This window comes from Eleutherodactylus coqui, chromosome 13, assembly GCF_035609145.1.
Source record: "Eleutherodactylus coqui strain aEleCoq1 chromosome 13, aEleCoq1.hap1, whole genome shotgun sequence".
Taxonomy (NCBI): domain Eukaryota; kingdom Metazoa; phylum Chordata; class Amphibia; order Anura; family Eleutherodactylidae; genus Eleutherodactylus; species Eleutherodactylus coqui.
In genome coordinates this window covers 109,980,878-109,997,064 of record NC_089849.1, presented here as the reverse complement: position 1 = coordinate 109,997,064, position 16,187 = coordinate 109,980,878, and the positions used below count along the sequence as shown (strand labels likewise).

Below are 16,187 nucleotides of genomic sequence, written 5' to 3'. Positions count from 1 at the left end.
TGATACGACCTCCCCCCCAACATATACAAATCTCCTTCCCTTTTCTCTACTCTACGAGTGTAGACAATCTGTTTAAGCTCCATGCCTATATAGATACCAATGTCTCTAACGTATCTTAGTTGGAACGTGCGGGGTCTAGGCACCGCTCTTAAGCGAAAGGCAGTCTTTTCCTACATTAAGCAAGTCAATCCCCATATTGTCTGCCTGCAGGAAACCCACCTCACCATAGATAAAGCCGACACCCTTAAAAAACCATGGGTTCAGTGGGTGACCCACTCCTTCCACACCTCCTCCTCCAGGGACGTCTCATTACTTATCCACAAAACATTTGAGATGGAATCCTATTAACATCCGCAAAGACCCTGAAGGCCAATCCATATTCATATACGCTGAAATAGACTCTAAACCGTATGTTATCCTATGTATCTATAATCCCCCTCATAATCTACATCTCCTGCAATCTGCCATAACATTCGCACACCAATACCCTGCGGCAGGGGTGATCTGCATGGGCGACTTTAATCAAGTAATGAACCCAAAAAAAGATAGATTTCGTATGCCCTTAAACACCACCACTATCACTAGCTCCCCCTTGCAGCAACTGATCGAGAGTGTTGGATGGGTCGATCTCTGGCGGTTGCGTCACCCCGAAACCCTAGAATACACTTGCCACTCTCTCGGGCGCAACGCCCTGGCGAGAATCGACCACATATTTAGTTCTATGGAACTAGCAGTCTGTCTCTCCAACATAACACACTGCCCGCGAGGAATATCCGATCATAGCCCAATATTACTAACGCTAAAATACCCCCAATACAAAATAATGCCCACTTGGAAACTGCATCCATTCTGGCTCAAACTTATCGGATCAGACGACCAAACGCCCTTTCACATATCCCTATTTTTAGACGCACATAGTAACAACACCCACCCAGCCCTAAAATGGGATACTCTCAAGGCCTATATCAGAGGATGCCTTAAATCCGCTATCTCACATATTAAAAAGTCAACATCCCAGACTGACAGAGAACTGGAAACTCAGACATCTGACGCTGAAAAGCTATACATTTCTGACCCTACAGATGCTAATAAAACAGATTGGCTCAGCCTCTTCTGCCTTTATAAACAACATATACACGCTAAGACCAAGCGTAAACTATTCCTCGCTAAACAATATTATTTCGAACTGGGAAATCAATCCAGCCATTTACTTGCCAACCTAATCGAACGCGAAAATCAAACTAATACGATCCTCAAGATTAAAAACCAACACGGCGTAGAGCTGACTGATGCCCTATCTATTACAAACTGTTTCAAGGAATTCTATGCTAATTTATATAGCTCTCCCACAAGCGACACTACAGCAGACATACTAAACTACTTACAAGACCTGACTTTCCCAACACTCTCCACAGAGCAGACAGAGCTCCTGGAGGCTCCAATCACCCTGGTCGAAATCAAACAAACAATCCAAGAAATGGCACTCAACAAATCCCCTGGCCCAGACGGCCTCCCAATAGAGGTATATCGCAAATACAGCGAACAATTAGCCGCACAACTATATGAGACACTACAGCAGGCCCAATTAGATAAAGCACTCCCACCCTCCTTCTATAAGGCCTCCATCGTAGTCATATTGAAACCAGATAAAGATCCTACGGATTGTGGCTCCTATCGCCCCATTTCACTGGTAAATGCAGACTATAAAATCCTGACAAAAATCTTAGCCACCAGACTGAACCAGGTAATTCTATCCATCATACATCCTGACCAGACCAGTTTCATGCCAGGGAAATCCACAACTATCAATATTCGCAGAGTCCAAGCAGCAATCCAACTAGGCAGGCAAAATAACATGTCATGGGCCCTGGTCTCCCTAGACATGATGAATGCCTTTGACTCCCTGGAGTGGGTATTTTTGGAAGCCCGTCTGGTCCAATTTGGGTTTGGCCCCAAATTTCGACAATGGATTAAAACCATATATAAATCTCCAAGTGCAAATGTGATAGTAAACGGTATCCCGTCGGCTGAGTTCCAACTCGCAAGGGGCACCCGACAGGGATGCCCGCTATCCCCGGCCCTATTTGCTATAGCCATTGAAGCTTTGGCGATCCATCTGAGATGTACCCCCAGTGTAACTGGAATCAGATGGGGGGGACCTTGAGAGTAAAGTAGGGCTATATGCAGATGACACAATCCTATTTCTATCAGACCCAATAAACTCTTTTTCCCAAGCCATGGTCCACATAGACAGATTCTCCCATTTATCTGGACTGTACGTCAACTGGTCCAAATCTACAATCCTATATACAGACCCTACCCCGGAAAATGATCCCTGTGTCTCTAGGTATGGGCTGAAAGTGGTTACTACATTCAAATACCTGGGGATGTTTATGTCCCAAGACCATGATAACGCCATAGAGGACAATATTGACCCACTGCTAAAAAATATAAAGTATAAGCTTAAACGATGGTCTAAGTTGCCGTTATTGGTAGCAGGACGTATAAACCTGATTAAAAGCTATTCAACCAAAGTGTCTGTACATGCTGCAACATATGCCAGTGAGCGTCCCCAAACGCACTTTCCAAACCTTTAGCTCCCTTATCACATCATTTATATGGAACTCTTTACGCTCGAAATTAAGCCTTTTAACACTATAAAGGCCTAAAGAACAAGCTGGAATGGCCCTTACGGACCTACAGCTTTATTATCTAGCAGGTCAGTTACGAAACATCCGAGCCTGGGTCCTGGACCGAGAGATGCCAATAGCAGATCAATACCTGTCAAAGCAAGTAAAAGAAAACAACTTATTGAGCTACCTAGAATTCCCAGAATCCACAAATTCCCCCGATCTAACGCCACTTCATGGACTCGCCCTAAGCATGTGGAGGGAGGCAAAAACCCTTCAGCGATATAAAGATGTAGTGTCCGAACTCCCTCTGTGAAACAACCCGGGCTTAGTAGCTTTGCACTTGGTCCCAGATCCCCAATACTGGATATCCCAAGGGGTACACTCACTGGCAGACATATATACGGACGGAACGCTCCTTACATTTACCCAGCTGCGTGACAAGTTGCAGGCCCCACAACTCCAACTATTTAGATTCTTCCAGTTGAGACATGCACTAAATTCCCAATTCCCACCTTCTTCCACTCGAATATCAAAATTTCCCACAATAGGTATCCTTAAATCACAAGGGCCCAAAGGTCTGATCTCAGCACTCTACACGCACCTCCTCTCGGCCAAAATGGACCTTAATCCACTTCCAGTTTACGACAAATGGAAACTTTCTATCCAATCCCTAACGCCTGAAGAATGGCTGGACGTTACCAAATCCCATCTCTTGGTCTCCACTGCCGTAAATAACAAATTGATCCAACTATACATAATACACCAAGCTTACCTTACCCCTAGCCGCCTCTATAAAATGGGCAATACCTCGTCAAACTCCTGTCATAGATGCCGCCAACCGGAAGCAAAATTTTGGCACCTGATCTGGGAATGCCCCATGCCCCCCCCCCCTCCCCCCGTCAATGACTTCTGGTCCAAAATTACCGATTTCATAAATTCAATATTGCCACCCCTATTTAGTATTGGATTGGACCCCAAAATAGCCCTATTTGGCTTACTGGAGGAGGAGGTGTGGCCATATCACACCAGTACTTTTCTTAAAAAGCTGCTATTTCTGGCGCGGAAAGAGATAGCGATACAATGGATGGCTGCCGAAGCCCCATCAATTCCACACTGGATTCAAATGGTAAACACCGTAATCTCCTATGAGAAAATCATTTATCAAAATAGAGGATGCCCAAACAAATTTCAAGAGATATGGGCTTTTTGGCTAGATACCCAATCCACCCTATCTGCAGACTAAACTTTTAACCCTGAACTCCCTTTCCCTTCCTCCCTCCCCTCCCCCCCTTCCAAATCATCAAACACACGGAGCCTTACTGCATAATTTCAAATGATCAGCACAGACAGGTTTTGGTTTTGATTGTTAAACGTTAAGTTTATTGTTGTAAATTATCAACAAACGTACCCAGAAATTATTGTAATATTTACTTTACCAATCTAAGTACAATGTACCACCTATGTATAATCTGATATGTATCTAACAAATCCTTTTTCATTTTGTACTGCGGAAAAAATCTGTGTTTCAAAAATAAAACGAATTTAAAAAAAGAATCAAATATAACACGTAGTGTTCTCTGAATGGATCTCAAGTGAGATTAGGGAGAATGTCATCAATATTCTAAAGTAACTGTGAACGTCATGCTAAAAGAAAATTCTATATAAACTTTCAGATATGCCTGATCATAAGAACAGCTTCTTCAATGAGTTCTCTGATGTCTAATGAGGTAGGATTTCTGGGTAAAACATTTCCCACATTCTGAACATATAAATGGCTTATCCCCTCTATGAATACGTTGATGTTCAACAAGAGCTGACTTCTGGGTGAAACATTTTCCACATTCCAGACATGAAAATGGCTTCTCCCCTGTGTGAATTCTCTGATGCTGAACAAGATTCGACTTCTTGGCAAAACATTTCCCACAATCTGAACAGGGATATGGTTTCTCCCCCAAGTGTCCTTTCTTATGTTTAAAAAGAAATGATTTTCGAGTAAAACATTTCCCACATTCTGTACATGCAAACGGCCTCTCTCCTGTGTGGCTTCTTTGATGGTCAATAAGACCTGATTTATGAATAAAACATTTCCCACATTGCGAGCATGAAAACGGCTTCTCCCCTGTGTGAATTTTCTGATGTTCAATAAGGCCTGATTTCTGTGTAAAACATTTTCTGCAAACTGAACAGGAATATGGCCTCTCCCCTGTGTGAATTCTCTGATGTTTCACAAGATCTGATTTGTTTGTAAAACATCTCCCACAATCAGAACATAAAAATGGCTTCTCCCCTGTGTGAATTCTCCAATGCTTAACGAGATTTGACTTCTTGGTAAAACATTTCCCACATTGTAAGCATGGAAATGGCTTCTCCCCTGTGTGAGTTCTCTGATGTTCGATGAGAAGAGACTTCTTGGTAAAATGTTTTCCACATTGTGAGCAACTAAATGGCTTTTTAACAGATCTACTGCCCAGCCCATTAAGACTTTCATCATGAATTCTCAGGTGTGCAATGAGATTCGCCTTTTGGGCAAAGCACTGCCCACATTCTGGACAAAGATATAGCTTTTCTGCTGCACTCGTTCTTTCATGAGTAATAAGGTCTGACTCCTCTGTAAAACATTCCCCAGATTTAGAAAACTGATCTGGATCTTGTGGAATATGTGATTTATCCGAGGATCCCTCGTTATAAGAACAATCATATGACAGATTTGCAAAGTGAAGTCCTGAACATTTATTCTTGGCAATGGGATTCTCCCTTGGATAATTCTGCGTATCTATATGATGTTCCTCTAAGATCTTCCTGTTGTTGTCTGCTGAAAATAAATGAATAGAATTATATATCTTCTGAAACGCAGGATTACGGATATCCATGCACTGAATTAAGAGTTTTCCTTTCCCCTGTACATATTGGATGGACTATTAAATAATGATGTGGGTATTAGTAAACAGTACATGTATGCCATATATGCACACCGTATATTTTTTAACTCTATCTTTCTACGGTAGTACTGGGTAGGACTCCACTATTACCTCCAGAGCAGCATTCATTCTGTGTGATTTGTATTCAACAAGACATTCTTCCTTTTAGACGAGGGTATTCTTGTTTGAACGGGCAAGTGACGCCACCACCAGCTCGTTCTCTTGGGCCGCCTGTTTAGTCAGGCAGATACATTGTTGGCTCATTCAAACGAGAATAATTCAGTCTTTCGAGCTCACTGTATTAGTGAATGAGAGGGACTGAATGAGTAGTGAACGAGCCAACGATGGTTTTATATATGCATAAAATGAATGACGAACAAAAACTGACTGATTCTCCATCGTCGTTAATTCGTGTTTAGACCGAACGATTATCGTCCACTTTCGCTAGTTTGAACAATTTTTTGAATGATCATTCCGTCTAAAAGCACCTAATCTCACCATAATATTATCTAAATGCTACAGGTCTGTCAGCTACACATTTATGCTGTGAATTTTCTATTCAACAGCAATGAATTGAGATCTGGTGACTGTGGGAGCGACTGGTAGAAACCAAACTCTACTGACTAAAAAGTCTCTTCTACTGAGTTTAATGTACTAGAAAGAGAATGAATAAACTAAGAGAATGAGAAACACTGGATGATTTTAACTCATCACTCTTCTTTTAAGGCTGGCTGCACACAGGTGGGTCAGATTCCGCTGGCAAAATCCCGCAGCGGAATCTAACCCTATGCCCAGCCGGCATCTGCATGCACCTGCCTTTCTGATATTTTCTCTGTAATGCAGATGTCCGAGCCGTCAGACATGCGCAGTAAATTTTATTTATTTTTTTTAAACCACTGCTTTTCCCGTGTCATTGCTAGGCGACCACAATGTCACTGCGGCCGGGCTGTGGATCAGACAGCTTCCATTGACTTCAATGGAAGCCATCCGGGCGGAATCTGCGGAAAAATAGAATATGCTGCGATTTTTTTCCTCCGCAAGCGGAAAATCGCAATTGATTTCTGCTCGTGTGCAGGAAAAAGCGATTTTCAATGACATGTTATGGGCAGTATTTGCTGCGAAATCTAGAGGCAGTCGTCCACTCCGGATTACACAATGCAAATCCCTCTGTGTGCAGGTAGTCTTAGTCTGTACTGACAGAGGAGAGTGGATAACAGAATTCAGGCGTCTCATTACTTACCAGGGCTGATCTCTATGGGAATTTCCTCTTCTTTACATTGCTGATCACCTATCATATATGTGTCCTCCTCCTCTTCTTCTTCCTCTATAACTTTAACTTTAATATCAAGCAGATCTTCTTCCTATTAAAATATGGGGTAACAAATTAACAGAAATTTGGAAATATACAGCAGAATAAAATATCTTTAGGTAGAAAAAATAAATGAACAAATATTACAAGATAATTTTCTTTAAAATCAGGTCCCCCTTGTGTAAAAAATAGTTAAGAAGCACATACTTATCTCTCCCAGCTCATGCCCAGCCAGCAGCTCTGAGTCTCCACTGTGACGTGTTGTTTACAGCCTGCTGCAGCCTGTGTATGGGATGCCACAGGCTGCTGCAGCCTGTGTGTGGGATGCCACAGGCTGCTGCAGCCAATGACAGAGCTCAGCAAATGTCTACAGCACTTTATAGGCAACATATGTGAGGCAAATTAACAATTATGTGACAGCGCTATTCTGAACTGATGCTGAACAACGAATCTAAACAGCTCTCCATCTACCTGGTAATCCAATAAGTAATCCTGGTTTTCCACTAATTAATCCTCGGAATACAGAGAACTACCATGTTTTCCTGAAAATAAAAACCTGTCTTATATTCATTTTTGCCCCAAAAGAGGCCCTAGGTCTTATTTTAAGGGCATGTCTTATTATACTTACCTAGCAGGCTCGGTCTGGGTCTCTCCCGCTGCTCTCCGGAGCTCCGATAGGCTTCCTACAGTCCTTGTCCGCCCACAGAAGATCACTTCCTGATTACGGGAATTTTAAATCCCAGCTCCAGGTAGCAATGGCTCTGATTGGTTCTTGAGCGCTGCTTAGCCAGTCAATGCAGTGCTTAATGAACCAATGTGATGGCTGTGATTGGTGCATCCAGTGCTGCATTAATTGGCTGAGCAGCGGTCGAAGAACCAATCACAGCCATTGCATTGTGGAGACGGGATTTATGAATTCGACACTCAATGCCGTGGCTCAGCCAATTCATAAATCCTGCCTCCTAATTCTTCTTCATTTCTTGCTATTGCATAATGGATAAGGAATGACCCATTTGGAGGACTTTTGCATTTAGTACTGCCATTTTTTACAGGACATTTGCTATGCTCGATGCCTGATGCTTTACTGTTTTCTAACATAGAAAGACAGTCCTCATCCAGACACACTGGGGCAGATTTACTGTCTATAAGGGTATATTCACACGGCAGAATTCACCACAGAATTCTGCAACCAGATTTTGCCTATTGATGGGGCAAAGTAAGTAAGTTAGTTGGCTTACTTTACATCATAATGTTAGTGTCACATTCAGGCCTCAGCCATTTCCCAAGAAGGCTTGTCCTTTATGGGACATAACAAAGACTGTGCATGAACGTATCTAAGGCCGCTCTCACACTCACTACTTTTTACCGCGATTAGCGCGGGGCTTTACAGACCTGCACTTGAACTCGTTGTTTCTAATGTCGCAATTTTCCAGCGCTGTCTGTTCTATTTTTGTGTGATTTTGCATTTTTTAACGCACTTCATCACCCATCACAATGATGGGTGTGTTAAAAAGCGCTGTACAATGTGTTCAAAAATGTAGCTCAAAATCGTGGTGAAAATGCTGTGATTTCGAGCAGCATTTTCTGAAAACGTGTGAGAGCTGCCTAAAACACATCATTTTTACTGTCAGATGTGCTCTATTATTGCTTACTTTACTATATAATGTTCCAGCACTCCTCACCTCTCCAGTCAGGAGCTCAATGATCTTGTTGGTGAGATCCAGGATCTCCTGATCATTGTTCCTCTCATGTGTCAGTAAATGCGGTGGAGGCTCCACGATGGGGCTCCGGGTCCGGCTCCATTCTTCGGACACTTGGGAGTGGCTGCTAGGAGTCCCACATTCACCAGATGTCTTCTTCACTACTATATAATCCTGTGGGGAGAGAAAGGCCTTGATAAATACCCCTATGTACCTTCCCAGAGCCTCTCGCCTCTCCACTCATGTTATAATAAAGTATATGATCTGACCTCTCCAGTCAGCAGACAGAGGATTTTCAGGGTGAGGTCCAATATTTTTCTAGAAACTTTGCTCCTGCCGTTCTTCATCCTGTGCGGTATCATCAATGAGAGGATCGCTGCTTTATAATGGTCATAATGGATAACCTTCAGCTGGGAAAAGCCTCTAAAACAAAGACAAGAAGAGAAAACGATTCTCTACCTTACACAGCAGTTCTATGGAGGTTCATGTTCTGCGGATCTTGAAACTGAAAAAGAAAAAGTGGTTTGTTATCCCCTGTGTAAAAAATAAACTTTCAAAGCCGATTGGGAAAGAAGTAAGACAAGGCTCCGTTCACACTACATCTCCCAATGTACATGCGACAAGTATCCAGGACTTCTCCAGAGCAGCACATTTCTTCTGGAACGTACTACCAAAGGCTACCCGAGCAGGCGTGCTCTAAAAACGCACCTCTTCAGGGAGGCATACCGCATTCCCTAAACAAACCCCTCTATACTCCGCCTGATAACATGCTCCCTGACCTACTGACTGCAATCCCTGCCAGCCATCATAAACCGCTCCTGCAGTCATACCGTTTCTGCCGTCACAAGGCTAAATGTCTGACCATTGTCTGTGTATATCACCCCTCACTCTCCACCTCGCCATACAGTGCACATCTCCAGCTCTTTACCTTCTGTATCACCCCATTACCTGTAGTATGTAAGCTCGTTGGAGCAGGACCCTCACCCCTTTTTTTTCCATCAACTGATTACTATGTAACCGAGGTTCTGTAATTTTTGTACTTTTGTCATTCTGTATTCCCCTGTCTATGTAAGCGCTGCGGAATATGTTGGTGCTATACAAATAAAGATTATTATTATCCAAGCGGATGGATGCAAAACCATTGTCCTGTTTGCATCATAGTAACATAGTAGGTTAGGCTGATAAAGACAAATATCCGTTTAGTTCAGCCTGTTTCCATCCCCTTGTTGATCCAGAGGAAGGCAAAAAAAACAAGCAATGAGGCAGAAGTCAATTTACCCCATTTTGGGGGGGGGAATTACTTCCCGACTCCATAATGGCAGTCAGAATAATCCCTGGATCGACAATTGAAGAGTTCCTACTTGATTCCACAACTGGCATCTTTGTTCAATGGTATTCCAATACGAGATCATCAAGCTATACTGTTCCTTGTTTTAAACTATGGGCATCTGTGAACATATAGCGTACAGCTGCATATATAGGAGCTATACGCTCTGATGGCCTGAGGGTTCTTCCACATCTGTGCTGGGGATATGACTTTCCTGCTCCGTTGAGGGAGGAGCAAAGGGGAACCCTTGTGGCAGAAAGGTTCTGTCTCTAAGGCCCCAATAGACTGTAATGGGGTCCGCCGGCTTCGCATCCAGCTGGCCGGCTTACTCTTCCGCCCGGAGGTTCTGATGCAGATGTGACCCCGGCCTACACAAAGTAATCCAGATCCAGGCAGCACTTCAATGTGGATCCTTTGTTTTCTCATGCCTGGGTAGATAAGGGATAGACGAGAGCGCTGCCAAGACCCCTATAATACTGGCTGGATAGACATTGGCACCGCACTGATTTTCTTGTCTGTATGATGCTATGTGCGGGGAGGTCCTGTATATGGGGGTGCAGCTGACATCCTGTATATAGGGGGGTGGCAGTGCAGCTGACATCCTGTATATAGGGGGGGTGGCAGTGCAGGTGCCCTGTATATGAGGGTGCAGCTGACATCCTGTATATAGGGGGGTGGCAGTGCAAGTGCCCTGTATATGAGGGTGTAGCTGACATCCTGTATATAGGGGGGTGGCAGTGCAGGTGCCCTGTATATGAGGGTGCAGCTGACATCCTGTATATAGGGGGGTGGCAGTGCAGGTGCCCTGTATATGAGGGTGCAGCTGACATCCTGTATATAGGGGGGTGGCAGTGCAAGTGCCCTGTATATGAGGGTGCAGCTGACATCCTGTATATAGGGGGGTGGCAGTGCAGGTGCCCTGTATATGAGGGTGCAGCTGACATCCTGTATATAGGGGGATGGCAGTGCAGGTGCCCTGTATATGAGGGTGCAGCTGACATCCTGTATATAGGGGGGTGGCAGTGCAAGTGCCCTGTATATGAGGGTGTAGCTGACATCCTGTATATAGGGGGGTGGCAGTGCAGGTGCCCTGTATATGAGGGTGCAGCTGACATCCTGTATATAGGGGGGTGGCAGTGCAAGTGCCCTGTATATGAGGGTGTAGCTGACATCCTGTATATAGGGGGTGGCAGTGCAGGTGCCCTGTATATGAGGGTGCAGCTGACATCCTGTATATAGGGGGGTGGCAGTGCAGGTGCCCTGTATATGAGGGTGCAGCTGACATCCTGTATATAGGGGGGTGGCAGTGCAGGTGCCCTGTATATGAGGGTGCAGCTGACATCCTGTATATAGGGGGGTGGCAGTGCAGGTGCACTGTATATGAGGGTGCAGCTGACATCCTGTATATAGGGGGGTGGCAGTGCAGGTGCCCTGTATATGAGGGTGTAGCTGACATCCTGTATATAGGGGGGTGGCAGTGCAGGTGCCCTGTATATGAGGGTGTAGCTGACATCCTGTATATAGGGGGGTGGCAGTGCAGGTGCCCTGTATATGAGGGTGTAGCTGACATCCTGTATATAAGGGGGTGGCAGTGCAGGTGCCCTGTATATGAGAGTGCAGCTAACATCCTGTATATAGGGGGTGGTAGTGCAAGTGCCCTGTATATGAGGGTGTATATGACATCCTGTATATAGGGGTGTGATAGACATGATGATTAGTCAGTGTAAAATGTCTATTGATTTGTACTAAACTAGATGTATTACGCAGCTGTAGTGACTTTAACTCTTAGAGGCTAATGACTGCATAATTTCATAATAGTAATTGTTGGACAATGGCATGGTGAAAAGATATGTGTTTTGTGACTTCAGCCTAATGTGGAACTCTGCTGCATAAGGAAAGAGTTAAAGTCACAGTGTTATATGTTATTGCTTGTGTTCATCTTGAGTGTTTTCCCAGTCCTTCCCCATCCCCCCCACAGAATCTTCTTCAACAAAGAGATACTTACTTTCAGTTTCAGTTTTGAGCACATGTTTGTAAGACAAAGACTTGCTTATACATTGGAGTTGAGAGAAGGTGGGCAGGAAGGAGGGGGGGGTTCTATATGATCCGACAAATGAGAATCCTATATGTTACTGATGTAATCTGTTGCACGCCCATTAAAGGGCAGGTGTTATGCTTTACAATAAAAGGGGCTGTCTGGGTGTTTCTGCCCAGAGAGCCATTTTGGATATGAGACTGATAGCTTGTGTCTGATCTGGTCGATGATGTGTGCACACTATACAATTTGGAAGCTACAGAAATACCCCGAAGCCTGCTGGAGAAAATATGATCTAGCACAGGGGGGCGGCGGTGCAGGTGCCCTGCATATGAGGGTGTAGCTGACATACTGTACATAGGGGGGGGACAGTGCAGGTGCCCTATATATGAGAGTGCAACTGACATCCTGTATATAGGGGGGTGGCAGTGCAAGTGCCCTGTATATGAGGGTGTAGCTGACATCCTGTATATGGGGGGTGGCAGTGCAAGTGCCCTGTATATGAGGGTGCAGCTGACATCCTGTATATAGGGGGGTGGCAGTGCAAGTGCCCTGTATATGAGGGTGCAGCTGACATCCTGTATATAGGGGGGCGGCTGTGCAGGTGCCCTGCATATGAGGGTGTAGCTGACATACTGTACATAGGGGGGTGGCAGTGCAGGTGCCCTGTATATGAGGGTGCAGCTGACATACTGTATATAGGGGGGTGGCAGTGCAGGTGCCCTGTATATGAGGGTGCAGCTGACATTCTGTATATAGGGGGGTGGCAGTGCAAGTGCCCTGTATATGAGGGTGCAGCTGACATTCTGTATATAGGGTGGCGGTGCAGGTGCCCTGTATATGAGGGTGCAGCTGACATTCTGTATATAGGGTGGCGGTGCAGGTGCCCTGTATATGAGGGTGCAGCTGACATCCTGTATATAGGGTGGCGGTGCAGGTGCCCTGTATATGAGGGTGCAGCTGACGTCCTGTATATAGGGTGGTGGTGCAGGTGCCCTGTACATGAGGGTGCAGCTGACGTCCTGTATATAGGGTGGCGGTGCAGGTGGCCTGTATATGAGGGTGCAGCTGACGTCCTGTATATAGGGTGGCGGTGCAGGTGCCCTGTATATGAGGGTGCAGCTGACATCCTGTATATAGGGGGGTGGCAGTGCAAGTGCCCTGTATATGAGGGTGTAGCTGACATCCTGTATATAGGGGGGTGGCAGTGCAGGTGCCCTGTATATGAGGGTGCAGCTGACATCCTGTATATAGGGGGGTGGCAGTGCAGGTGCCCTGTATATGAGGGTGCAGCTGACATCCTGTATATAGGGGGGTGGCAGTGCAAGTGCCCTGTATATGAGGGTGCAGCTGACATCCTGTATATAGGGGGGTGGCAGTGCAGGTGCCCTGTATATGAGGGTGCAGCTGACATCCTGTATATAGGGGGATGGCAGTGCAGGTGCCCTGTATATGAGGGTGCAGCTGACATCCTGTATATAGGGGGGTGGCAGTGCAAGTGCCCTGTATATGAGGGTGTAGCTGACATCCTGTATATAGGGGGGTGGCAGTGCAGGTGCCCTGTATATGAGGGTGCAGCTGACATCCTGTATATAGGGGGGTGGCAGTGCAAGTGCCCTGTATATGAGGGTGTAGCTGACATCCTGTATATAGGGGGTGGCAGTGCAGGTGCCCTGTATATGAGGGTGCAGCTGACATCCTGTATATAGGGGGGTGGCAGTGCAGGTGCCCTGTATATGAGGGTGCAGCTGACATCCTGTATATAGGGGGGTGGCAGTGCAGGTGCCCTGTATATGAGGGTGCAGCTGACATCCTGTATATAGGGGGGTGGCAGTGCAGGTGCACTGTATATGAGGGTGCAGCTGACATCCTGTATATAGGGGGGTGGCAGTGCAGGTGCCCTGTATATGAGGGTGTAGCTGACATCCTGTATATAGGGGGGTGGCAGTGCAGGTGCCCTGTATATGAGGGTGTAGCTGACATCCTGTATATAGGGGGGTGGCAGTGCAGGTGCCCTGTATATGAGGGTGTAGCTGACATCCTGTATATAAGGGGGTGGCAGTGCAGGTGCCCTGTATATGAGAGTGCAGCTAACATCCTGTATATAGGGGGTGGTAGTGCAAGTGCCCTGTATATGAGGGTGTATATGACATCCTGTATATAGGGGTGTGATAGACATGATGATTAGTCAGTGTAAAATGTCTATTGATTTGTACTAAACTAGATGTATTACGCAGCTGTAGTGACTTTAACTCTTAGAGGCTAATGACTGCATAATTTCATAATAGTAATTGTTGGACAATGGCATGGTGAAAAGATATGTGTTTTGTGACTTCAGCCTAATGTGGAACTCTGCTGCATAAGGAAAGAGTTAAAGTCACAGTGTTATATGTTATTGCTTGTGTTCATCTTGAGTGTTTTCCCAGTCCTTCCCCATCCCCCCCACAGAATCTTCTTCAACAAAGAGATACTTACTTTCAGTTTCAGTTTTGAGCACATGTTTGTAAGACAAAGACTTGCTTATACATTGGAGTTGAGAGAAGGTGGGCAGGAAGGAGGGGGGGGTTCTATATGATCCGACAAATGAGAATCCTATATGTTACTGATGTAATCTGTTGCACGCCCATTAAAGGGCAGGTGTTATGCTTTACAATAAAAGGGGCTGTCTGGGTGTTTCTGCCCAGAGAGCCATTTTGGATATGAGACTGATAGCTTGTGTCTGATCTGGTCGATGATGTGTGCACACTATACAATTTGGAAGCTACAGAAATACCCCGAAGCCTGCTGGAGAAAATATGATCTAGCACAGGGGGGCGGCGGTGCAGGTGCCCTGCATATGAGGGTGTAGCTGACATACTGTACATAGGGGGGGGACAGTGCAGGTGCCCTATATATGAGAGTGCAACTGACATCCTGTATATAGGGGGGTGGCAGTGCAAGTGCCCTGTATATGAGGGTGTAGCTGACATCCTGTATATGGGGGGTGGCAGTGCAAGTGCCCTGTATATGAGGGTGCAGCTGACATCCTGTATATAGGGGGGTGGCAGTGCAAGTGCCCTGTATATGAGGGTGCAGCTGACATCCTGTATATAGGGGGGCGGCTGTGCAGGTGCCCTGCATATGAGGGTGTAGCTGACATACTGTACATAGGGGGGTGGCAGTGCAGGTGCCCTGTATATGAGGGTGCAGCTGACATACTGTATATAGGGGGGTGGCAGTGCAGGTGCCCTGTATATGAGGGTGCAGCTGACATTCTGTATATAGGGGGGTGGCAGTGCAAGTGCCCTGTATATGAGGGTGCAGCTGACATTCTGTATATAGGGTGGCGGTGCAGGTGCCCTGTATATGAGGGTGCAGCTGACATTCTGTATATAGGGTGGCGGTGCAGGTGCCCTGTATATGAGGGTGCAGCTGACATCCTGTATATAGGGTGGCGGTGCAGGTGCCCTGTATATGAGGGTGCAGCTGACGTCCTGTATATAGGGTGGTGGTGCAGGTGCCCTGTACATGAGGGTGCAGCTGACGTCCTGTATATAGGGTGGCGGTGCAGGTGGCCTGTATATGAGGGTGCAGCTGACGTCCTGTATATAGGGTGGCGGTGCAGGTGCCCTGTATATGAGGGTGCAGCTGACATCCTGTATATAGGGTGGCGGTGTAGGTGGCCTGTATATGAGGGTGCAGCTGACATCCTGTATATAGGGTGGCGGTGCAGGTGGCCTGTATATGAGGGTGCAGCTGACATCCTGTATATAGGGGGAAACGGCGATATACTGGATATAGGTAAGGGGTTATCCAGGAAGCACTGCTCCGCCCCCTGTGTAGCAGCCGGCGCAGCTCTCACTGAAATCAATGGACCCCAGCCTGCAGTTACAAGCGCCAGCCACTACAGAGGGGTTGGAGCAGCAGCTTCCCCACCCGTGTATCGCGGCGGGCGCTGCCTGGATAACCCCTTTGGGCTGGGGTCACATCGGGCAGACTTTACGCATGCATTCCGTGACAAGCCAATTGTCCCAGTTAGCGCTGCGGCGCGCTTCTCTCAGCGGAGAGACGTTTCCGCAGCGGAATAGAGCCGCCTAATACCCGTGCCCAATGTCGTGGGTTTGGAAGCAACCTTTTGCTGCAGAAATCTTGGGGAATTTCGGTGGGGTCCCGCTGTGGACATTCTGTGAGGCTTCTGCCCGTGGGAACCTGGTCTTACGGTACCGTTACATAGGATGACCGCTGGGCGCATAAACGCATCAGCCATCCCACGACAGCAGGACTAA

The 16,187-nt window shown here is 46.2% G+C and overlaps 1 pseudogene; it reads right to left on the bottom strand.

The window, feature by feature from the left end:
• Positions 1-16,187, bottom strand: part of LOC136587430 (zinc finger protein 850-like) — a 74,335-nt pseudogene that overhangs the window by 36,691 nt on the left and 21,457 nt on the right.